The sequence below is a fragment of the Poecilia mexicana genome, unplaced genomic scaffold (assembly GCF_051168715.1).
Source record: "Poecilia mexicana isolate PSO_F unplaced genomic scaffold, ASM5116871v1 scaffold_4, whole genome shotgun sequence".
Classification (NCBI taxonomy): Eukaryota; Metazoa; Chordata; class Actinopteri; order Cyprinodontiformes; family Poeciliidae; genus Poecilia; species Poecilia mexicana.
In genome coordinates, this window is record NW_028263373.1 from 18200670 (window position 1) to 18227143 (window position 26474).

Consider the following 26474-nt stretch of genomic DNA (forward strand, 5'->3'; position numbering starts at 1 on the left):
AGAGAAAATTAGAAATAAAACAGAGAAAGAGAGACAGAGAGAGAGAAAGGGAGAGAGAAAGAGAGAGAGAGAAAGAAAAAGGAAGAGAAAGCAAAAAAAGTGAAGTAGTGAGTAGTGAGGAGGTCAGGGCAAGCAAAGAAGGTGAATAACGGACACAAGCACATGTTCCCGTTGAAAGCCTCTCATCTCCAACTCCCCAGTTATAACCTTCAATTAACCTTCCTCCTGAATACAAGAGTGCATGAGTAGTCTGGGTAGGTGTGAGTGTCTGTGATTGTGATGTGCTGGCATATTCTCCTGTGCATGTATGTATGTGTGCGTGAGAGAGCGAGAGAGAGAGAAAAAGACAGAGAGAACACAGTCTCACTGACTCCCATGCATCTGTTTTTGCTCAGCTGAAAATCGATTTTACCTACCCCCACTTTTCTGCACACATCTGAGCCTCATTGAAATTCAAAACACTCAAAACACACAAATCTTTATTAGTTTAGCGTTGCTGAGCTCTGGATACCCAGTAAAAAAAGGGGAAAAAAACAGACTGGACACACATGGAGACACTAAAACACCAGCAACATGTCAATTAAAAGGCAGCTGGAGGAGTTCCAAACCGTAATCACTGTGTGCAGTAAGATTTTTTTTTACAAAGGTCGGGGCTAGACTGCATGTTTGCATCAGTTTTGCTGGTTGTCCCCCTCAAAAGGACTCCATGTTAATGCCAAACCAAACAGCTTGGAGGCTTCGGCAACAAATTTGAATGTTGTCCTCAGCAACCTCAAAGCAATGAGTGATTCGTTAAAAGCTCTGTTGAATAAAAAAAAAGACCGCAACTAAGATAGTTGTAAAGAACGGGCAGTGAATAAGTCTATTAAGACATGGTTGAGTGAGTTTGGTGTAGAAGAACTTTGACTGGCTTGTGCAGAGTCCTAACCTCAACCCAAACAAGGCTGCAAGCCAGAACTTTTCAATTCAACATCAATGTCCTTGTAACTTGTCCTTTATAGAGTAATGAATGATTTTGAAATGATGCAAAAAAAAAACAAACAAACAAAAAACAATGCTACGATACTGTTCATCAATGTGACTTTAATTGTTGAAGCAGGGATAAGCTTTTATCATTCGCCCCAACATGAAGGTAAATGCTTTAAGCTTCCTACATCTAGGTTTGAGACCATTATTTTCAAGAAAGGAAATAGTGCTTCAATTAAGGCTTGCACTGTCTTGAGGTCTTGTTGAGCTGACCAATAATAATCTGCCTTGTTAGATTTAAGAACCTTCCCTTCACTTTCAAACTGTTTATGTGGCAGAGATTTGGGTACTTTGTGTAAAAAGGAAACAGAGTAATGGGCGAAAAAGGAATGATTAGTAAGCACAGTGAGAACACAACTGGATAAATAGTGACAAATTAAAGTTAGCTCCACATCAGCAGCAGTGAAATTAAAGTGCTGGATTTAATTAAGTAATTTTTAGTTCAACCTTTAAAATGTTGAACTGGATCCACTATGAACAGATATTTTAGTCTTTTATTTATTCTTTGTGTGTTTTTTCACTGTTTTTCTGGCATTAAGTCCACCCTAGAATTAGAGAAGCGTAAAAACTGCAAAATGTGGACAAGTCATACCTGAAACAATTCATCATCCAAAGCAGTAAAACTACCTTTCTCACCGGTTTGAACACTCCACTCTTTTCACATTAGAGAATGTATTTCATAATGGGTGCGGAATAATTAAGGAACAAGGGAGAAGGTGGAAAATGCTCAAATGAGACAACAGGTTGGTCTTTTTTTTTTTAAAGACAATATTTAGCCTGTTGCTACACTCTGCTTCCTCAATACTAAAAATAGCAAGTTCTAGCCTGTGTATGTGTCTGTGAGTGCACACTCAGCATAGCAACACACAAGGAAGGTTGAATAGAAGCTAATGAAGGCCGTATAAACAGTGAACATCTGTGCAAGCCTATTCAAACTACGAAAACATACTGGGCTGTGGAGGGTGCATGTGTGTGTCCATAAATTTTGAAAACCACACCCAGCTGAGTTTCACTCCCTTCTCTATCCAATAACCAACTGAGTCTGCCCATCCCCCTTGTTCTGCATTCCACCAGACTTGAGGGGCCCTGAATAGCTTCCTGACTGCTACTTTATGCCGTTCATACACCCACCACTTGAAGCACACATGCTCGGTTTATGTTGGTAAATAGGGATTTAATAGAGAGCAACTATAGGCCCACAGGACATTTAAGTACAGTAGGAGTGCTTACAAGCACATGTATGTACATTGTGTATCTATGTGTCTATGTGTTCGGACAAATCTACAGTACCAAGAAAAAAAAAAAAAAAAGGTGCTGCGTATTGATGGGGACCAGATGCAAAGACGTGCGTGTCAACATTCAGATTTGTTGGAGTTTGTTCTATTTCACAACCATTTAAGCAGCTGTGCACAAACATTTTTCAGCCATATTTCAGTCTTGACTGATCTGATTTTGCAAGTATCTTGGCTCAAATGAACACAGAGCATGATTTGTTTGTCTGACTTTGTGAGAAACTCTGTGGCTGCCTGTTGGATTTCAGCAGCATGCTGACATGTTTGCAGTTTGCTCGTCGTACATAAAGGATTTTGGTCCAAATCTATGGTATAGAATAATGTCCAGTGATTCTCTTTGTAAAATGGAGAATCCTAACAGTTGCAGATCAAAATCTGTGACTGAAGAATGAAAGAAAAGAGCAAAAGTAGGCTGAACATATATATGTTCACCAGACTCGGACCATGAATAAAGGGGACATTATATACAGACAGGAGGGACATAATTTGCTGTAATAGACTGAAGATAATTGGCCATGTGCACGTGAAAGCGTGGGTATGTCTGTGTGAGATTGTATGTGTGCATGTGTTTGTGTGGTAACTTCTGGGCTCTGCATTACAGTGTTTTGAACTCTAGTCGGACTGAAATCATCGTAAGCCAATTGAACATTTAATATTCAAGGACCACCTTAAACAACGAGTATCGAAATATAATTTTTTTGTTAGTGCAGTATTTCGTCTGTCTTTATTTTAAGAAGGTAAACCTTATGTTACAGCAACTGCCCATTCTCTTTCACAAACACAGTGGAATGGTGCATATACGCCTATATTCAAGGGCGAAACACTAGAAAAACATTTGAATGTTGGCAAGTATATTTCTTAGAATTCTGTTAGAACTGACTAATATGTCGATGTTTTACAAAATCAGTAATCATACATTGGCCACATATCTTTGATCTGAAGGGATGCAATTAAAATCCTAATTACATTTGTAAAACAACAATGTAACACCAAAATTAGAGTGCAAAATAAACAAAAATGGCAAAAGAAAAAAACTTAATGCAGAGAGCAGAAGCAGCTATGACATCCATATTTCTCTAAATCTAATTCTGTGTGAATAAAACTAAATTTTCTTTTGACTGTGCTACCGCCGAGCCTCCACTTTATATCTCTGAAAGGTAGCTGAAAGAAGTGCACTATGAGGATCAGTAAGAGGGACTACAGTACAGGTAAGCTTTGCCTGCAGCCCTAAAAAACTGGATTGGAACAATTCTCTTTGAAATACTGAAAATCAACACATCAGTCAAGACCAGTTTCATAGAGACCTAAAGTTACACAAAGCATATATTTAAGAGCGGAGATATTTGGATCAAGCGTAACTTCAGAAACCTTCAATTGAACAACATGTATGGTATATGTACTGTGCTTTTCTGGTTTCCCTCTTAATATGAAAAGACAACCTCAGCAAATGCTACTTTTGCATTTTTCTATTAGGAGATCATTTGGTTGCCAACTGGGATTCCTACATTTGTAAGGTGGGGCAGCACTTGTTCCTGTAATCAAATTGCATCCTTTAGCTACTTTACTGCTTGAGCACCATCCAGGGTATGGAGCATAGAGAGAAAAAGGAGTGGGACAGAGATCAGATCAAGTGCTTCAGCAGAGGAATTCAAGAGGGAAAATAAAGCTGAAGTGAAGAAAAACAAAGGGCAGCACAGGAAAGAGACAGAGCGAGAGAGAAAATCAATAGCTTGCCTTGAAAAGAGGCCTACACCAAAGGTGCAATTATGCTAAAAGTGCTTTGCTTATGTGGCAGCAGTCTACATAAATTTCAGAACTGAGTGTTGAGGCTAAATTAAAACATTATGATCCTGGGGAGTAACAACTTTAAACTCATTTATCCAGAATATGCTATCCCACCTCATATTTTTGGTGTTTTTATAGAAATACAGTCTGACATTATGGCCAACAATAGGCCTTTGTATATGTGCTTTTTGCTGACCCTTTATGCCATTACTGGCCCCACAAGATTTCTTTGCCGCAGTGCTTGGTTGGATTCAAATGGTCTATTTTCAATTCCGTCTAAAGCAACATGTTAGTAATATAGTGGTGCTGGAGTGCCTCTGCCCCATTTCTCAGGAACAACATTGAAGCCCTTCAGGACGAGTCTTCTGATGATCATAAACAATAGAATCAGAGCAACAATTTAAGACACGTCCTTTAAACACTAATCCAAAACTATGTTAAAAAAGTGTCTGTGCTTTAAGACATGCATCTGGAAACCACGTGAAAACAGATGGTGATTCATAACAACTACTAGAGTACAAAGCCAAATAACACCACCACATGAAGGGATCTAGTGGAAAATCACACAATTTCTTACCCTGCTACAGCACTGTGGAGCACCACAGGGCTTTTAAATATTGCGAGCCTAAAGAAATAGTGGTGTGAATTTAGCAAGGTTAGCATCAGAAAAAGGCCGCCATACTCTCCGGCTACACGCAAACCTAAAATTGTAAGCAGCTGTTCCATTTTCTTTAAAGAACCCCACCTACTTACTAGAGGCAGCCCAGCTATATTCTTACATTAATCCAATCAGCGGTCTTCTATGAAAGACCAACTTGTTCAACACTGTAAAGTTGCCATTTGCCAAAGCTGCTGCAGCCTGGTGTGAAATTTGAGCTTATGCGTGAAGGACAAGTTGACACTCACTGCCAGTACAGACAGCCCGTGTTCTTAGTGAGAGTTTTCAAATTGCATTGCATTGTGTTTCGTTTGCTAATAAACCACCACAGTCTGATTTGAGACAGGACAGAGACGCTGAGAGGGAGCTTGGTGGCAGCAAATCATGTTGATTGAAAGCTGGCTGATATTTACTCAAAGGAAGACAGAAACTTGACATCAAGAGGTGTCGTCTGATTTCTTAAGGAGCATAAGGTGATGAGTCGGTCGTTGCTAAAAGATGAAAAGCGTACAGAAGCATAATTCACCTTGTGTCAACAACACTGCAAGCCAGCATGACATCCCAGGGAGTGCAAAAAAGAAAACATTCTGACAAGATGATGTACAAGGTATCATGTTGCCATATTTGTGTGCAAGAAGGGTTCAAACAGAATTAAACAGGCCTGGTACAGATGCAGCTATTAAGAAATAGAGACCTACCAGAACTGCATGTGACCCGTTAGCTCATACTATGTCCCTTTATGGCCTTTAGTCTATTCTCACTCACAAAGAGGTCATCCAAAGCAAGTCAAACTGACATAGACCTGGACAACACCAAGCAGTGGAGGCAATGTTAGAGTACAATATTGAAGGCTAGACAAATAGGATTTCTTAAGAAAAAAAAAAAGAAAGAGTTGTGTTCTTATTAAGATTGAAACACTTTCAATTATAAATAGCTGACCAAAGCTGTGTCAAAAGGTTTTATCAGACATGAAGTCACTGTGAGTTACACAGCAGATTTTAAGTTCTATCAGGCGTCAGAGAAAGAAAAAATATCATCTTTATCTGAATGCAGAAGATGGTGGAGCTTTTGATTCTGCAAAGTATGCAAGGGCAACATTTGCACATTTATTGATAATATATGTTAGAGTTGATTAAAAATCGGTGACGTTCTTCCACAGTATTGAGATGATGGGTTGCTAATAAATTGATTTGTTGCGATAATGCTTTCCCCACTGTTGGGGACAGTCATCTGTGTCAGGCATGGGCCTCTACTGCAAACGGACTTTGTCCAATAAGCTGTTTTGGCCCCAAAGTGTAAATCTCCAACATTGGGACTGATGCCAAAAATATTGTGTTTTAAACAGTCTTTTGTGATATTACTATTGCACAGATTATTGGAATTAACATATATCTGTCATCAAATGTGCAATTCCTACATTTCATTGCACCTACATTTGTATAACGCTGCTTTTCAGGAGTGGTACATACTTTCTGCAAGCTTATTGTGTTGTTCCATTAAATGCAGCTGCTGTCTTTTGTGGATTATTTCTCTATTTATTGGGCTGCAACACACATCATCACATGTCAAACACACATTTATTTGATGATGTTCTTTATGTGAGCTTGCAATCGAATTAAGCTGTGAAAAGCCAATTGAAGATTGGTGCAAGTTGTAAATGATCATGGTTACACCAAACAAAATGTGGTTTGTCACAGCAGTAGTAACAAAATATTGCTTTCCTTTCATTTTCAGGTCTTTTCTTTCCATCATAGTTTAATTTATTGTTTCTTCCTTCTCATACACACACAGCTCCTTCTCTCATGTTTTGATACTCTCTCTTTCAACCTCAGAGTCTTCTCCTTTTCAGAGTAGGCAGCCTTGGTCTCAAAGGATCCCTTCTATCTACCCCTCCTCCTCCACATCGCTCTCTTACTCCCTCTCTACATATTTCTCTCTACTGCCCTCCTTCCAGGATAAAAAAAATAAAACCATTCATAAAGCACACACACATGCACACGCCCACACGCACACACAGAATTGTCAGCATTCTTTCTCTCTCCTTTTATGTCTCCCTTTTGTCTCAGCACCGAGTGTTGCATGCCCACACCGCCTGAACTAAGTGGTCAAGTGAATGAAATCTCTTCGGCTAACAACTTGCACCGACTCGTGGAGGCTGAGTAAAAATATCTTGACCATTTGGCAGCTATTCAAAGCTAAAGAGGAGGGGGTACTTTGGAACGCTTTGGTTGCTAGCGGGCAAAGCTTTAAACTCTCGAAAACATTTTAAGCACATCTGATTACATATGCAGAGTAAAAAATTTAACAAAAGTGGATTTAAAATTGAGTTGTGGCTTGCGTGGTCATCGAAGGTCAAGAGTGCACTCGCATTTATTCGCAACATCAGCGGCTGACTGTCGCAGGAAAAATTAAAGTCGAGAAGACGAAAGTTTCTGACATAATGACAAGTGAAGATGTGGGGATGGGTGTGTGTATCGGCAGGTGGTAAAAATAAAGGCCACAGGCTGCAGGGGAATCACAAGACAAATCGTCCAGCAAGCTAACGCATCACTTATACTAAACTGGTTCTCTTTATGACAGAGATGAATCACCTATTGTTCACCCCTCATGTTTCCCACAAACAGTGCCCCCACACAAATCAACACACACATAGCCTTGCAGCTGAAAGTTTTCCACACAACTTCTCATGCACAGATGGCTGCCAGTGGAAATTCTGTAATTATCACAAACTAATGGAGACATTTGAGACAGCAAGATTCAGCTATTAGTGTGGAAAGCATCAAATAGATGTTTCAATAACAATCATTGTAGAAAAAATTAAAGGTGGCTAAATTGGTTTAAAGCCACTAAAACATAGTTGAAACATTATTTCACTTGGCGTAAACCAAAAGTTCATTTTCCCTGCGATGCAAGCAATTTCATTTGATGTATACTTATTGTCCTACTGCCATCAAATCCATTGGCTGCAATATAATAAATCAGAGGTTTCACAGATGTTGAGTGTGATATTATGTGTCACTTTAAGAAGGGTTTTCAAGATCACATTGTAAAGAGCCTTACTCACCAATCACAATAAAAGTTCTCTCTCTAACAATGAACCACTGGGCTCAAAACTATGCAACCATGACTCCACACGTGGATTTTGGTCTCTGGGTTCCATCTTGTTGACAAAAGTAATGCTTAAGACCACCACTGAGCATCTGCAGGCCTCCTTGGATATGCACAAGATCACACATGAAACTATGTAGGCCCCACAAGCTGTCAGAGGCACACACACAAAAAAAATAATACACACAGATGGAGACATCTTAGGTTACGAATATATCTCCACAGTTTCCCAAACTGATTCTTTGTGCTGTAAAGTCTACACAAAAGGGAGAAGGAGGCAGGAAGGTGGACAGAGTATTTTTTGTGGAGGAAAAAAAAATCCCACTTTGAAGTAAGCGACAGCACTTGAGATGAGGGAAAGTAGTCAAGTTCAAATACTAGACCAGGTTTCTCAAGGTTCCTTTAGGCTCCTTTTTAAGAAATGCACTATATTCCACTCCTCTCTGCTGGAAAGCCACATATTTTATTAGAAGGAAAGAATAAAAAAGAAAATTTCTTCCTTTCCTCTTACAGTTACATATTTATTCTAGGGCTAAACAAATATTGTGATGTTACCAAAATTGTCAAACTTAAACCACCAAGGCATAACTAATGAGAATGTAAAAGTGTTATGACCAATGCATGTTGCAGATACAAACATTTTAATAGTTAAAATGTTCCTAAAAATGTATGCTTTTGAATTGTGGTATAACAAACAAGCTACCTAATGTAACCAGAAAATGTGGCACAGGATGTTATGTAAAGCTAATAAATGGAGTGGAAATGTACCTCAAAAAAGAATTTAAAAAAATGAAGGCAATGATCCACTAAGATGTTGGTTGATGCATTAATTTTTGTTTTCTACACTGTTCACAAAATGCTGCCATTGAAAAAAGCAAAAAAGCTTCTCCAATATTAAGGCAACTGAATCATCCAGCTATATTTGACCAAAACTTTAAACTCTAAAACTACTTATTTTCTTCCTTAAGAACAACAGCCTTAAACTCATTTTTTGACTCCTCTATGTGATTGAGTCTATAAACATTATTCTTTGTTTTAAATGTATTTCTGTTTAATGCAAGTGAGATTTTCTTAATAAGCAGTAGAATCAGTGGACAAGACCTTTTTTTGAAATGTCTTCAAAAACAGGTTGTTGTTTCATGGAGGTAAACAATCAGGTTTAATCAGTAGCATTTCTTTGCTTTGTCTCATCACACTGAATAAAACCATCAAACTACTAGCCTTGTAAAATCTCGCCCCCTATTCTATGTTTTGCTTCGTACAAAGGGTCTGGATCCTCAGCTATTGTTAAGGCAGAATAATTGTAATGCAACTGCAAGGCCCAGATGCCTCTAGAGGGGTATGAATACTTTTCTAAGTGCCAGTTAAACAGAACAGGAATACATGGAAAATCAGCTGTGACTTAGTGCTTAGATAGATGCAGCCAGCTGGGACAGACTGAACAGGACTACAGCAGATAACTGGCCGACTTATCAGTCTCTACCCCACGCCCCCACACACTCGAGCAGACAAAAGATGATTCCCCAACTGACTACTGCTCAGAACAGTGCTCAGACAGTGTATATTGATAATAAGGTGCATCAATGAAATATCTATTTACGACTCTTACCACCTTGGTAATACCCACTATTATGCTATGTATCTGTGATAGAGCAGGAAAGAACTATGGAACTAAAGTACAATCTTTATCTTGATAACATTCAAGGTATATAACTAAGATCTGAATGTTGCAATATAACAGAATCCAAGTATAAAGGTGAAATGCACCATGTTGCAAAAGCCTGATCTGGTGCATACAATTAGTAATTTTCATCAAATCTTTGGCATCCTCCACATACACAAAGCCAGAAAACTTTGTTTGATGTCCAGCAGTTTCTCAGGTGCCCAGAATCTCAACCGTGAGGAAGAAGGGTGAACGTTGTCTTGTGGGTTCAATGCAAATTACACATATCTGCATCAGACAAGTGCCTGACTGCCAAAACCCCACTTTGGATGAAAATGTCAATGTCACAGAAGGATAGAAAATAACAAACGGCCTTTGACTGAACATAGACATGATACACCGGCTCATGCCTTATCATCTCCGTTCCATTTTAATACTCATCCAGCACATGACAAGAACAGAACCTCCACCCCCTCTTCAAGCGTCATGTTCAGTGCCGCCTGCTCAGTTACACTAATCCTAGGCAATACTTTGTAACAAGCACTACTTTCAAGCAACACTCCCAAAAGGCATCAGCTAAACAAGATCCCTCTGTGATTTACAATAGAGGAGACTGCTTCATTATGTATTGCCCAGCCTCACAGACTAGGGGGCAGACCATTACCTTCACATGAGTGCAGACCATGGTCTGCTGTCGGATTCCCTGTGAAGTCAAACAATACGGTAAAAAAACATGGACAGATAAGCAGGTAGGGCAGACTCCAAGTAAATTCACTGCTGTGACTGCTATCATATAGTAAAAGTCTCACTAAACATTTATTCCTGACAATATTAAAGGGGTGGACTAGACAATTTCTGGGCATATTGTACTATAAAATGGCACTATCATGTAACCATGTTACCTTCAGTTGTTATAAAATCAAACGTAACATGACTTAAAAGAAATTTCACTTAGTAATTTGATGGCTTCAATTCTGCCTCTGTTCCTTTAAGAAGCACATACTCTTTCCAACACTACGGCTTCAGTATGTCATCACAACATTTCTTCTCATTATGCTATTAACAAACGTTCTAAGGAAAGTTGGACTGAAAGGTAGTTCATTTGATGAGCTCAACAAGCGTTCAGCTCCACCAAGTGTTTGCTTATTCCTGCTGCTGCTAGTCTTGAGGAACTGTGTGAGGGAGATGCAGAAGAGGGAGCTCTGTGAGGGGGAAGCTCAGCTGGAGACTGGAGCTCTAAGGAGGAGCTTTTTGGAAATAGTGCTTTATGAGAGCAGGCAACCCCAAACGGCTACCATGGGAGCAATATTCCCATGGTATTGCTCCTAATACCAAACATTCCATGAAAGAATCACCTCCCTTTAAATAGTATAAACTCCAACAATAAAATATTGTAGGTTCAGGAACTAAACAGATATTGTGAAGTATTAGTTATTTCAAAGCTGTTCTCTCCATTTTTCCATTTAACTCACTATAAAAAAACAGAAAATACCCTCATAATGCAATTGAATTTATGCAAGTCTTTAAGTCTTCTATTATGCTTCATCAATTAAAAAAAAAAAATCTGAGCGCTGTGAAAACTGAGGTAAAGTGATATGAGATAAATTATCTTGTTGGCAAACGGACTGATTATGACTTGGCCAGTTAGGCACATCTTCTCTGGCACTAATTCCTCTCTGAGCACTGGCACAGGCCTCCGTTGCAGCAGTTGGCAAACATGGCAACGGCCATCTTAGCGTTCACAAAATCGTGAACACCCTTCGGAGCTAGGAAGACAGTTTGGCTGTTGTTTTAAAAAAAAAATAATCAACCACAATCTGCTCCTTCCTATTTCTGCCCTTATGGCATATCCCTGAAGGGCATTGGTTCAAATTCATTAGTGCTCTTTTATCTCCATAAAAATGAGGCACCCTCTGCTCCCCATCTACCTGCTGTTCCTAAGCCACGGTCTTCGTTTCCCTTCTGTCTGTAATTCTCCCCACCCCACCTCTCCGCAGAAACAGAGTCCGACTCTGTTATTTCTGCTTTAATTGTGTCTGCCTCTCCCTAATTTTCCACTACACTAACCCTAGGCAAATACAGTAAGGGATGTGTACAGAAACCCAGATTTCCATGCCAAACCTGCTTTTGTCCTCCCTTTTAAGTCTTTAGCCCTGCCTCCACCCTATTGGGATTACAGATTGGGGTATAATGACAAATGTCATAGGGGCTGCCTTGAGGGTAGAGGACTTGGGTGGGATTTATCTCAAGAGTACATCCCACCCAGCCCTCTGGCAAGCAGACTTAATCAAAGCGGCTGTTGAGGAGAACCACATCCAGGTTTTCATTCATCAAGCTCTATGCTCATCACCAAGATCTAAATAAATTAAGAGTTTGTAGATGGCACATGTGACTCAAAGAAGGTTTAAAAAAAAAACAAAAAAACATTCACTTATAATATAACTCTTAAACCAGCTTGCTAGCCAAAAACAACTTATTTTTTATTTTTGTTTGCTTGTTTCTTCATCTTTAGTCAGCTTTATTGCTCTCTTCCTGACTGCATCTATCTTATGCATGAAGTTTCAGTCTCTGAAGTGTTTTTCTCTAGTGCTCACTGAGCAGAATCATCCTAAAAGCTTGCAATAGGACTGACTCCCTGTTCATCTGTGTTAACGCCTTCAAACCGTACTGACAGAAAACAGATTCTGACAACAGCTGTACTTATCTCCATTTAGAAATCCATTTACTTTTTTTCCCCAACTCTTTCTCAATGCCTACTTTGACTAAATTGCTGTTTGCTTAGATTTCGTGATTTTGCCGCGTGATTTCGGGGAAGATGGATAGCCAACCCTCTCTCAGCAGGTGGTTGATTAGTCTACACAATGGTTTTGTTTTCATCCCTGTCCTTGAACAACGGTGAAAGATATTAGTTGTCCCATCACTTAATAACCAGAAAAGCTACAATGTTAAAATCTTTAAACTGCTATTAGTGAGAAATAATGAAGTTTCTATCACTGCATTTAAAGCATTAAATTATCCTATTTTGTTTGCAAACAGCAAAACTATCATTTCTTCCCTGGAAGAGCTAAAAACCACAAATCATGCAAAAAAATAAAAAATAAAAAATACAACTGGGCATCAAATCTGAAACATTATTCTTGTGACGTATACAAAAAAAAAAAATCAACTCACAATAGTTTGACCCCTGGGCAAATCACAGCAGAAAGGGGTCCCTCACCAAGAAAATCTCTATGACTCTAATCTCCCAAACCATGGCTGGTTTCTATGATTGCCATGATATCATTCTTACCCCATCCTCAATCACTTTTTAATCAGGATTAACTTTCAACACTGAGATTTGGAGTACATAAAGGGTGCAGGAACCACAGGAGCCTGAGCCATATTAGAACAGTTTGGATTTTATTTTGTTCCCTCTTTTATTTCAGCCTGTCTTTGTTTCAGAATCTATAAACTGTAAAGTAAAAACTAACTACTGCAAAATCTCATAATCTGCAATATAAAAAATGAATTTGGTATGTTATTGTTTACTTCGCAGACGTTGGATGAAATGGATTTATTTGCGCATGTCTGTGTCTGTTCTTAAATATGGATCATTTGTGATCACAAATACAGAATAAAATGTATCCAAATAAGATGCACACATTTTTTTTAACATCTTTTTTGGTTAAACTCATGTTAAACAGTTTATCATTCCATAATCACTAAAACACTGGCATGTTGGATTAGTTCATCATCCTGTTATCAAAGACATACTTTTTGTAACATGGCTGAGTGTGCAGACATGTGCAGCATTTTCATAATAAAAGGTTTTCACATATTCCAAAGCTGTGCCTTTCCATTCATCTTCTAGCACAAAACGTCAGAAAACAGCAAAACCGACGACTTCTCAGAACAGAAGAATTTTCTAGGTTGCCCACTCTCATTTCCTTTCAGCCGGTGCGAAGAGCGTCTGTCTCCATTTACATACAAATGTCACCTTCCATCTTCCCAGGGGCTGAGGAGGTTTTACTCTCTTCACCGCGATGCGCTTGACAAACCTTTGTTCCCCTTCTGGGAGGCAAGCTTGTGTTGCACAGCGAGAAAGTGAGAGGAAACTCAATGCATTTTGCCTCTGGTGCCTTCTCTGTGTCTTTGCTCTCTTTTACGCACCACTGGTACGCTGTAATTTGTGTATCCATACTTGGAGTGCATGGGCTTTGTTTTCATTTAACTGAAAGATGAGTAAGTGTGGCGTCTGAAAAGGCACCCAAGCTACTGAGGTTGTAATTACTGAGGAAGCCTTATTATTAAGCTCTTTGATGGAGGGTTTTTGTTGTGGTATGAGAATCATTAATACAAAATAAACTATTTGAACGAGCAAGGCTGCTAACGGAGTGGGTAAAATGAGAGCATGTACTGTAATAAAAACCAACGTGATAGCATCATGTGCATGAAGAAATCACCAGCTCACAAAGCCCAACCTGGGAGTAGTATTTGTATTCCCAGATATGCGAAGGCAGCCATTTTCTGTGGTTAAGTGGCCCACATAGTGTTTCTGTGCCATTTCTCATAAACCAGGACGCGTATCCCCTGATGCATAGGGATGAACAATCAGCCTGACAGGCAGGTAGTTACTCCTCTTTAACCCCAGCAAGCGTTGAGTGATGCAACACAACAGCAGGCCCCCTCCCTTTTCTCCTCCTCCTGCTGCTTCCCTTTCTCACCCTTTCCTCACACTCTCCAAATCTCCCTCCTCCTTTCAATCCCTCCCCAGACTATTTGGTGCAGTACTTTCTTTCATTATTCTGATTCCTTCCTTTATCTTCCTTCTTTTACCAGTACTATTCACTAGTTCTCCCTCTCAGTTTCCCTTTCCCAGAGCCCCATGTTTCTGCGCTTGCATTACACACAATTACTTCCATCCATCAATGATCTGCCTACTTCTCTTTAGCCACCCGACTTCCCTCTCACAACTCAGTCACAATAACCCCCACTATCTTGATTACACATGTTTCTCTATGACCCCCGTCTAGCACACCCCACATCCTTCGTATCCCCGGGGCAGCTGAGCGTGCCTCCTCCCACCCTACTCTTCAGGCCACCCTCACACCAGATGTCCCTACGGTTTGGGTGATCGTGTGCATGTGTGGAGGGAGCAGGAACAAAAGGAATCGGGTGGGGAGGAGGGTGGGAAGGGGGACACAGATGGGTGTTGGAGGCCGTGTGTGGTTGCTGTGATGGCGGGGGGTCAGCTGAATGGTGCCCAGCCATCTTGCCCAGGGCTTTCGCTGGCTAGACGGTAAACACTGGCGGATTACCAGCGTTTAGCACACATGCGCATGTTAACCCAATCACCTTTAAAACAGTTTCACACTGTAGCAACAAAGAACACGTATTCATTGTAAAATTGTAAGAGTTGCGATAATCGTCAGTGGGATTTTAGGGAACAGGGTCAATAATTAGCTTTGCATTGCTTGTTATTTTAGAGCAGCTGGCATTATAGTTAATAGCTGCTACAACTACAACAAATAAAATTTAAAAGTCAATCTGAAACAGAAATGTTACCTTACTATTGCATTAAGGTCACACATAGTGTGTGATTAAGAAAAAAAAAATAATAATAAAAAAATTAGATTAAGAAGATTTGGGCATGTACCAAAGAGTGACCACAATGTTCTTGGACACAATATTTAAAGAACAAAAAGCTGCTGCTGTCAAATGCAGCTTTTTCATACATCACATGTTGGCTAAACGACAATCTCTGCAGCTCAAGTCTCCAAAGACACATTTCTTTAAGCTCATTGAAAAGTATTACACTCATGAATGTTTAACTGTTCTACAAAAAAAAAAAAACATTTCTGCTACTAACAGGACCAGTGGTTGTTTGCTTGTTTGATAAGAAGTTGCAGCAGCTCTCAAAATTTTGCAAGTTCTCCATGATTATAGTTTACAGAGTTACTAAAGATGCTTAGCACATGTACTATTAATTAGAAATACATATATATATATATATATATATATATATATATATATATATATATATATATATATATATATATATATATATATATATATATATATATATCTGAATACAAAAAGTTAATCATTTAACAAAGCAATCTGTCAGATTGTGACTAGTTTACATCTAAGCTGACCAAATTATGCTCATATTAGTAGCACTATGACTCAAAAGTGTTTAGTTCACAGAATATTATGAAAGTATGTAAGTATAAAGTGCATAGGACAGCAGCCAGTAGGATTTTTGGGGGGAAATTATATTTTCTTTAATCTTAGACGTCTAGCAGCTTTCCTGACTGGGTTTAACAAACTGTGCTCCATGTTTGTTCAAGTGTGTTACACCTTAAGAGGGATACTGAGATGAATGAACAAGGTCTTCCCCCCCGTGCATCTGCAAAGGAAGATTACTGTCACTTCATCAGAAGGAGCTGAAGCATATCCTTTTTCTAAAATGTGGAGGTACCAAGGGAGTCAGGCAGGAGGAGGTGGAGATTGCAGAGGGTGACGGTGTGTGAATGTATTCCCAAAAGATTTACCACACTATCTGGTAGGGATTAGTGTATATTGTAGATGTAGAAGACACCTTTAACTCCGTACACAATATGCGAATGCATGTTCTCTGATCAATAATCCCTTTTCATTTGGTTTATCAAGGCTTGCACAAGTGCAAGTATAATACTGAAGTCTAAATGGATGAAGGACACAGCAGATCATAAAGTACAAGCCACATATGTTGTCGAAAAATAAGTAACTGTTTCTGTTAATTAAGCTCAATATATGTCTTGCGTGTCTTATGAGGTTTTGTAAACTGATTAATAACTGAAGGAATGTACACATTTTAGTGATCATAATGAAAAGAGGAGCCTATGAGAAGACACTACACAGTCCAATCCAGTTATTTCAACTGCAATCACAACATTCTGAGCTGTGCTTCAAAGCTTGTGTTCAAAAGACACTTGTCTTCTACTTAGGACTGCTAACTTCTAACTCTGATGGGCTCCATATACACAGGGATGGACAAATGACACCGACAGGCAAAGGTTTTAACCACTTTGATTACAACCCAACACACGGGACGCCATAGCGATGGCAGCAACAGGTACAAAAGCAGGTACCAATTTTCTTTGGTTGCGTTGCAAGTCTGCATGTGCACGTCTATCAGTATGAGCTCAAAATTTCACATGCATGAATTTCAACCATCACTTGGCTGGAGGAGCAAGTGATTGAATCCTCATTGTGCAAGTCCTTAGCTGTTCCTCCCCGTTTTTCATAACCACTTCAAGGGTGGTATAAGGCAGGCCAAGTCTTGTATTGTGCGTAAGAAATTTGATTGACAGCAGACTGCATTCATTGGTTGGGTTAGGCTTTAATCTTAACTATGTGACATTTTAGCTGTTTGCTTTAATGACAAAATTAAATATCTGGGCTTATGTGAATCAAGCATAACATCCAGATCGAGAATGAAATTTAACATAAAATTAAGTTTTAATCTGAACTAATAATTGCCAAAAGGATAAAAAGAAACCAGGGGTTTCAGAGTTTTATTTAAACTTTAGCCAGTACTGATGTGTAAGGTAGCGCACCTGCAGTCACCTTCCCCTTGCTTTGTTCATCTAGACTAAAATGCACTACATGGTCTCATGCAAGACACTATGTAGTCCAAAGTGTCACTACAAACGACAACATCGGAGCGTCGACCACAGCTCTCGAGGACTCATGGCCAATATTTACACCCACAATAGAGAGGAACACAATGCAATGGAGACACATCCAACTTGGCTAAAACCAAACCAGACCATGACTGGCTAGAGTGAGGCTTGAAGTTAAGGAGAGCAGAGCTCAGTCAAGTTTTAATCCAAGACAACCAACAGGTCCATCTGCATGAGCCTTATTGAAATGTCCTGCCACACAAATAGCCAGCTCCACTTGTATTAATATTTTTGATCTATGCATACAGTGTGGGGTTGTCAAGATATAAAATATCTCCTTATAGAAAATACATTTTCAAAGCTACTCAGTTTTGTCAAAATAGAAAAGAAAAACAAACTCTCCAATTCACATATGGCCAAATTGACATATTTCCTCTGACAGCTGTGCTGCAACAACAGACAGTCAGCCTCTCTCCTCCCCAATGAGCCATTCCTGTACGGTTTAAACTCTGCTAACATGGCAAGTACAGCCAGAAAAATAAAAAACATACGTGACCCTCTTCGGTCAACAAAGTAAACCCAAAAGCACTGTTCCCTTTGAGGTAACTGGAGAGGGAAAAAAAAAAAAAGGAAAAAGAATTTTGTAGGATGCCAGAGCTACCAGTACAACACCGCTGTACTGAAAATGGTATTGAGTACTGAGTATTTTTGCTAGTATCAGAATCAAATTAGAAATTTTAGTGTTATGACAGCATTAATAGAGGAAAATCTAAATGTTATTCTATGAGCACCTAAATCTAGTATCGGGTATAGACAATCTGACAGTTTTATCAAAAATGTCAGAAAGTGCCTATAGGATGGGCTACTTTATATAATTTTAAGTATTTTAAGTAAATGTTAAAGTACCTCATCTCTGTGGAAGAATGGATCGAGTTACATTAGGAGTTTGGAGAGGGAGTAAAGTACCAAATATTAAGTAATAACCAGTAATTTACCAAAGCATGTCTAATAGGCTTAAGCAGAAAGCTTTTTATTTTTGCTGCTGTTTTTTGAAGTGTGGTTTGAGAAGTACTTATGAGATGACAGCCATCAGCAGACCATCAAATTGTGGAAATGCATGGAAGATTTCTGACACATCAAATCAGAGACCACAGGCAAACCACATTTTCCACTGTTTCAAGCAATTCAAGTTTTTATAGCGGACTTAGTAAACCCTACATTGTCATTTTTACAATAGGCAGCAAAGACTAGGTTGATTTTTTTTTTATTCTATTCCAAAAACAAAAAAACAAAAAAGAAAATCACAGATGCAAAAATCCACTGCGAATTGCTCAAAGGATGGATGGATGGATCTTTTAGACAGTAGGGATAAAGTCTATGAAAAAAAAAATTTTTATATATAATTTCATACTCGTCCTGGAAAACAAGTACACCAAATTTAATACTTTCTCAGACTGCATAAGAACCCTGTAATCTGGCGCATTTCACAACAAGGCACTCCTCAAAGGATGCGTTACACCTGCTGCAGGCAATGCTCCGATATATTTATTATATTTGCAGAATGCTGAAATTAACATAATCTTTCCATTGTGCACACCCCAACTCACTTGCTCTACAACGGTGGAGCTCTGCTCCCATTCAGTGTTTTCCCGCTCTTGTTATGTGGCAGTGAAAGAAATGTGAATGTCAAGGAACAGCTAATCCACAAGTCAAAGAAGAGAAGAGCGAACTTCTTTACAAGACAGACACGCTGCCCCGTGTTTTCACAGCCCAAACTAATTGCACCCCGTTTCGCCAGAAGAGCACTGATTTAGCACTTGGAGCAAATTAAAACGAATAAACACAATTAGCAGTGAGTGCAAAAACACCTTTTCATGGTGCACATTTCTCTCTTTCCCTTTGCTATGACAGTCACTTCAGCATGGCTATTATTAACTCTGCTGTTGTGTCAAGTACAATGTGACTAATTGCAAGGCACTTGATGCCACCAAAATGCTGTTAATTTGCCAGAGAGTAAAATAAACACAGGACAAGGTTGTAAAATCAAACGCAAAAAGCCATAACGAAAAATTATATTAATAATTTGATACCGTCAAGTCTTTAATCTACAAATTAAAATACAGGATTAGAGAATTTATGAATGAAGAAAGCATATAAATTAAGTCCTTTTTTAGGAGAATTTATTGTTATTGTGTAGTAAAATCAAACATTGTTAATTCAAGAATATCATCACATGTATAAAAAAATAAAAATAAAATGAGCAGATAATTTAAAAATGCAAATAGAAATCTCACCTAGGTTTCTATTAAGTGTAATGAAAAAATTTCAATGGAAAACAGTCCAACTTTTAGTCTAATGAACTCAGTTTTAAAAGTTGTAAACTGATCTGCTCTCCCGTTCTCTTTCACCATTCATTACCACTCAGATATACTTCAATTAGTGATTTCTGCAGACAAACAAAAGTAAACACACCATTAGCTCAACAAAAATACACCCTCCGTGACAGTGCTTCAACAGACATGTTGGTCATGCTTGACTGAAACCTATCCATGGCATTCCCAATGCCTTATGTCCATCTTTCCAGGTTATTTGACAGTGATAAATTGTTCAATTAAAGCCACATTAAGAGTCCTGAGCATATTTGATGCGCAGCCTCTCGGTTTAGGTGTTGTCCAATTACTCTGAAGGACAAGACTCCTCTCCAACGCTGACAATCAACATGTGACTCGCATCACAAGACACATGGGTTTATTTATGCAAGGTAGCAGGACTGATTGTATTCCCCAATGTGCGACGGATGAGTGGGAGTTAGAAAAATAAGAGACAAACCTGAACTTGCGTAAGTACAGGAAATGCACCAAATGTGTCAGAGTATGTGTTGTTTACAAAAGAGCAGCAAAACTGTTTGTAGTGAGCACTGCACAGAAGGTTTTCAAAGGGGTGGCATACCAAACCCTTTACTGTTGCCATGTTAGCGGTGTAGGAGGGTTGACACCAGAAATAAGTGATGGACATCCAAAAGTGTCTTTAACGTGCACATAAATATAACATAGCTTAAAGTGTTGCCCTCTTCTTTCCTTAAGTGATATTCATAAATATAATTAACACAAGGCTAATCTTGGCCTTGGAAAACAGGGGTGGCCAATTGCCCAACCTTTACCCCCCTTACTGGTGCCACTGCTCTCAGTGGTAGTACCTGCATATTTACCCTCAGGAAGGGGTATTGCTAATGATTCTACTAAAAAAAAGATTACTGCAATTTGCTTAGCTTACTACCATAAAAATGAAGAAGAAAAGAAGCAGAACTAAATCGCCTAGAGCTACATTTAAACTCCCATAAACAAATGCAGAAGAGTCACACCTCAGGGCAGAGGATTACCCTCTAGTAAACAGAAGTGTTTAAAAAAAAAATAATACACAAAATTAGGAGCACAGTTGCAAAAGGACAAAAACAACTGACGTTGTAAACGCAACAAAATTCGGTTAGCTTACGTGTAGTAAATATGCTGCAAACAAATCCATAACATCCTTTCCAGTTAAACGGATAAAACCATCCAAGAATCCTTTTCCAGATCTTATAGTACAAAATAAGTCGTTTCTTCGAGATTTACTTCAAATATTACGTTTTAGTTTTTCTCAGTAAGTTTAATCGTGTGAATGTCTAACTTTAAGTGAATTAACTGCATGTTCGCGTTGTCAGATGGTCGTTTTGCTAGGATTTAGTAGGGTTCGGTTTGTGTCTTTAACTATGTTTTTAAGCGTCTGGACCCTTGGTAATAGTTTATCTATAAAGGCAAAGCAGTATAAATCAGAAGATTGTGAAATGAAAAGGTTTTCTACAAATTTTCACATGGGAGAAAAAAAGCAGTCCTTTCTTGGTTTCCCCGGAGACTACTGTGGCGAACAAGTTCTCTTATTCAATTACAGTTTAAAAATATTCCAAACAAACTCTGTACTTTTTTCTGTCTTCTGTAATTCTTTCCCTATCGTTTAAATAGGTCCTCAAAACTAAGAACAATAAAAAAAAAGAAGAAAAGTTTCAATCACTTACTCAGTCTCAGCCCGAGAGGGGGAAAAAAAATATTTTTTTTATTTTTTAAATCTACCCCCTCGCTGGTTTAGGGGGGACAGTTTTCAAATCCATTTTCTGTGCAGCTGAATCCTCCTACAAGAACAGTTACGTTGCATCCCCCGATTGCAGAAAAAAACCCCGCTATATTCCACTCTCTCCAAAGTCAGCGAGTCACTTGTTAACGGAGAGCGCAGGTTTAAAATACTCCGCTATTATCCTCCGTGCGCTTTTTGTTGTATCCCTTTCACGGAGATCAGACACTCCAAAGCAGAACCTTCCTCTGGTAAAGGCAAAAATGAAATAAATATTTTTGACAAAAAAAAAACAAAAAAAAAACTCTATAATAATCCGTGCGCGACTCTACCGCGCACGGGTCTCCAAATGTGGATCTCTTTTATTGAAGTCTCACGTTATCTCTGCGACACAGGTTTGGATTCCCTTTCTTCCCAAAGCCACCTCATACGAGCTGGGGGTGGGGAGACAGGAGTCAACTACCCCCTCTCGCTTCTCTCCCCCACTTTGAGTCAAAGGGGAGAAGAAAAAAAAAGCCCAGAACCCTTGTGTTGCGTTCAATGTCGCCTCATAAACTTCGCCTCTTGACTTTCTTTCCTGTATCTGACCACTCGGTCCGTTCCAAAGCATGTTAATCGAGTCGAACGCCCAAACACAAATATGTTCGCATAGAAATGGGTGTATGAGTTTTTCATTGTGTTATCTTTGATAAATCTGGGCTTAACTGATTGTGCGAATAGAAGACCAAGTACAGAGAAACGATGCCACGACGCTTAAAGGTTGTAGCTCCAGGCTGCGTGTGAATGTGTCAGGATCTTGGGTTGTTTTAGCGTTTTCTGGTTTTGTAGTAGATTTTTATTAGTTCTTCAATCATTTATTTATTTATTTAATCAGCCGTGTTTTGTTTTACTTAGTTCGGTCTGCTCTTAGTTTAGTTAGATATACGTTTATGATTCATTCCTTGTGTTGTAATCTTTTTTTTGTTTTGTTTTGTTAAATTCGTTTTTCTAGTTCTCACATTTGTTTACGCTCCCTTACCTTTCTCTCTCTCTTCTCAGTGTGCCACGTGTTCTCTCCCCTCACACCTGCAACCTGTTAGCCAATCAGCCCCAGTCTATTGTTTCAACATTCCCTCTCGGTATTTAATCTCCTCTCTTTCACTCACTCCTTTTTGGTTACTCCCGTTATTATCTGTTACCTGGTCCCAGTTTGTTGCTGCTCATTAGGTCGACCTTGTTGTTGTGTAAGTTCTTGTTTTATTAAGTTAAATAAATTAACTTCATTTACCACCATTTACTCATGGCTTTAAGTTGTCTACTCATCACCGAACAACACAATGACAAGATGTAGCGCAAAGTTATGTTTAAACAATAAAATTAATTCATCTAACTTCCAGAAAAGTCAATTATGGGATACTTTTTTTTTTTTGTTGAAATATTCATTCATGACTCTCGTTGAAAGTCATGAATGCTCTTTAATTTTCAGGATTATGGTATAATTTGATCTAAAAATATAAAAAAAATACCCCTACAGAAATTGATCCCCATGTTTGTTTAATGTGAGGACTGAATATATTTTTTTATATTTTAAAAATATTTAAATATATTCCAATTGACACTGTTTGCGATCATCTGAGAAATCCCTGCATCCAGTGCAGCCGATCCAGCACCAGAGAAATTACCATCATGCGCAGACCCAAAAACAAAGGGAACACTATCGTTAGAGACTCCATCTTGCTGGAGAAGCACAGGTGCAGGTTGAACTTTAGCTAGGATTTAGTAAAACATTTTTTTAATCTTAGCTCATTTTTAGACAAGAGTAAGCATTTTTTTACTTGCTTTGTTGAAATAGTCTTTGCAGCAATTTTTTGCAAATATAAGCTGCAACAGTGGAAAAAAAAGAGATTAGACATTTAGCATTCAATTTATCTCATTAGCTTTAGCGTTGAAGTATTTGTTTTTCTTCACATTAAAAGTTCACAACTATTTTAAGTGGAATAACTGTAGAACAAACTGATTAAATAGCTCTTTGAAGGAAACTTAGAAAAGTATACCTTTATTTGAACATTGAAAGCACCATTTATCAAATTTTCTTTGTTAGTGTTGTTCACCTTTTTTCCTTTATTGCTGGCTGTAGTTGGTGATTTAAATGTAGCTCCACCCAGTTACATTGACTCTGTAGGCATTGGGGGTGGATTTTTATAATTGGGCAACTCCTCATGAATTTCAATGGGGACAGCTGGTGTCCACAAAGTCCAGTAGGGTGGCTAGATACCCATCAGACACATCAATCAGCTGACCTGCAGTCACTTACTCGCAGTGAGCTTGTAGCAAAATGTCACTGTCTGCAGGTTTTTCTGGTCAGTTCATACATTAGATAAAAAAAGAAATCATTCCTGGTCAGAAGGTTGTAAAAGTGACTGACTTTTTCACTTTTTTTATCTGTGGCCGCAGAGCGGAAAAATAACTTGTCCCCTTTGCCCAGTTACAAGCATTTGACTGAAAATTGCTGGCAGCTGCCTGAGTCAAAGCACCTTTTCAAAGCATTAAGAAAGGTGTATTGAGGGAACCTCAAAGGAAATGAGATGGAATTAGGTAATCTGTAGAGGGTGCTAGACTTTTTGAATCACAGTGCATCAAATAAAAGACTTGTTCTGTCCAAAAGGAGGGAAAACTGCAATATTTTTTGTGTGAACTTTTCAAGTTCTGCAGGCATTAATGGGTGCGAGCCCTTTTAAAAAGATACGTCTTGCTGAGTTTGGCAGAGCCATTATAGAGTTACAAGTGAGCCTCCACTGCCCCCTTTCTGCTCTTTGATTAAAATCCAGTGTGACATGTAGGACACCATGTAAACTGCTTGTGTGTGTAAATGTGTTTCAGTGCTTGTATTTAGGCAAAGTTGGGTGGGCAGTAGCGGGGGTTGTGCAGGACTATCATGTGCAAAAAGCACATGTTTATGTTGCAGAGATTTCTCCCTTGGCCTCTTATTCACACTTACAGTCCCTTATTTAATCAAGGCAGCAAATCTTAGAAGCAGCCCAGTGCTCTCACCACTGTTCCCCTGGTGGCACGAGCCTTAACATGCTAAATTTCACTTGGGTAGGGAAATGTGCTCGGTGGCTGTGGCTGGTGCTTTGGAGGGATAAAAAGAGCACTTACTCGCTGACATGTGCAATCCATAACGGAATAATGAGACTCCTCCATTGGCGAGCTCCCTTCCCCTTCTCTCTCCTTGTCCACTTTTTGTTTTCCTTGTGAGTGTTCATAAATGCCATGTAAATTCAGCAAGCGGAAGATGTGACGAGCGCTCTGGGAGGAGCATTTAATCGTTTGCGTCTTGTTACTGGATATCATAACAGCACAAGGAGAGAGAAGATCCTGCAAACAACTTGTGAAATTTGTTAAGTAACTGTCTTATTTTACTCGGTTGTGAAATGTCAGTGATCCTCATCACATCTGTTCATCTCCTTTGTGAAGGAGTGACATGGAGCAAAAAGCCATTCAAGGAGATGAAAGCATGAAAACTGTGTGAAGTCAAAATGATATGTATTAGTGCATGTATCATGCTACATCCACAACCTGAAGTGCATATTATTAGGATTTTAAACCATAGAACCATAGTTACTTGTTAAAGACAAAGACAAAAATCTAAATGTGTGTCCTGCATATGGATCAGATCAGTTGTGTCAGTACTTTGGGGAACTAACCTTTGCTGCCAGTATTTCAGGATATGGTTCTACCAGCTTTGTGCATCAGGGGTGCCAAACTCCAGTCCTCCAGAGCCACTGTCCTGCAGCTTTTAGAGGTGCCACAGGTACAAAACACTGGAATGAGATGGCTTTATTTCCTCGTTCTTGTGTAGAGGCCTGCTAATGACCTAATTATTCTATTCAGGTGTGGTGCAGCAGAGACGCATCTAAAAGTTGCAGGGCAGTGGCCCTCCAGGACTGGAGTTTGACACCTGTGATCTAGAATATAATTGTTTGCCTTTATCTTTGTAAATTAGCTCAAGATCTGACTGGTTGGATGGTAAGTATCTATGAACATCAATTTTAGAAATTTGCCACACATTCTCCTTTAGATTTAGGCCTGAACTTTGACTGGGCCATTATTTGATCTAAACCACAGTAGCTCTGGCTGCATGTTAAGGGTTATGGACCTGCTGTAGGTTCAACTTCTGCCACAGTCTCAAGTGTTTTGCTGCCTCTGACAGTTTTCCCCCAGGGATACCCTGATTTTATTTCCATCTATCATTCCATCAAATCTCAGCATGACCTACACTCTAGCATGTAGTTGACTTCTTAACCCTTGTGTGTGCGAGGACTAAGGCAAACGTAGAGGACTGTGGCAAACGATATAAGTTTTACGTGTGTGGGGTCGGTTGGACCCCATTCCTAAACACAAGGGTTAAGGCAGTCGGCTGCTATGGATTGTTTTTAGAGGCGTTAGAGCAATAGGGGCTGAATACAAATACGCAAAAGGCTTTTTTATATTTTTAACAGCAAAAATATATATACGACTTTGTATATTGGTGTCTTACGGCAAATTGGAATAAAGTACACTAATGGCTGTGGTTATTAGGAAACTAATAAATGTGGAAGGAGTATAACTTCCTTAAACAATATTTTTTCATTGATACAGTAGAGAGAGTATTTTTAAAACGGTTAGAAATTGATTTACGCCTCACTACCCCTTTTAATATAAAATGCATCCCATTACAAAGCTCGGATGGAGAGCTTGTAAATACACTTCGCCTCCCCAGATTCACATGCTTACTTGCCACTTTTCTTTGCCCTGATATCCATTTTTGAAACCATGTGAGACTAAAATAAAACGGGCTGCTTCTGTCTGCATTGTCTTCCTGACTCCCTTTCGTTCATCTCTGTCACCCTTAGGGGGCCGAAGCACAATCACCTACGATAGCAGCGGGCCATTGCTCACCCTGTCCCTGGAGGCGACAACCCACTTACTGCCAGCTTGTGCTCAAATGGAGGACATTTCATCACCCCACTGAAAACACAATTAAAACCACATGCATGAGCCAGCCGCCCTTCCTCCCCCCCAGAGAGCCACCCCGTGCCACAAGTTTAGTGCCTGTGAGACAGCTTGACCCTCTCAGATATTTACTTTCACAACGACTGAGTATTTGTCAGCTGGAGTCGCAAGATGTTAAGTGTCGTGAGTGTACGACACAGGTAGAAAGAGATGAAGTG

General features: G+C 39.2%; 1 protein-coding gene across 2 annotated transcripts in view; it reads right to left on the bottom strand.

Moving 5' to 3' along the window:
• Positions 1–26474, bottom strand: part of ptprsa (protein tyrosine phosphatase receptor type Sa) — a 245785-nt gene that overhangs the window by 157945 nt on the left and 61366 nt on the right. Inside the window, exon 1 of one of the 2 annotated variants that reach the window (XM_088005041.1) lies at positions 21230–21793. The exons of the other annotated variant lie outside the window; for it this stretch is intronic. The gene's annotated coding sequence lies outside the window, so the exon portion shown is untranslated. Of the gene's footprint in view, positions 1–21229; positions 21794–26474 lie in introns of those variants that run through there. 2 annotated transcript variants of the gene reach the window in all.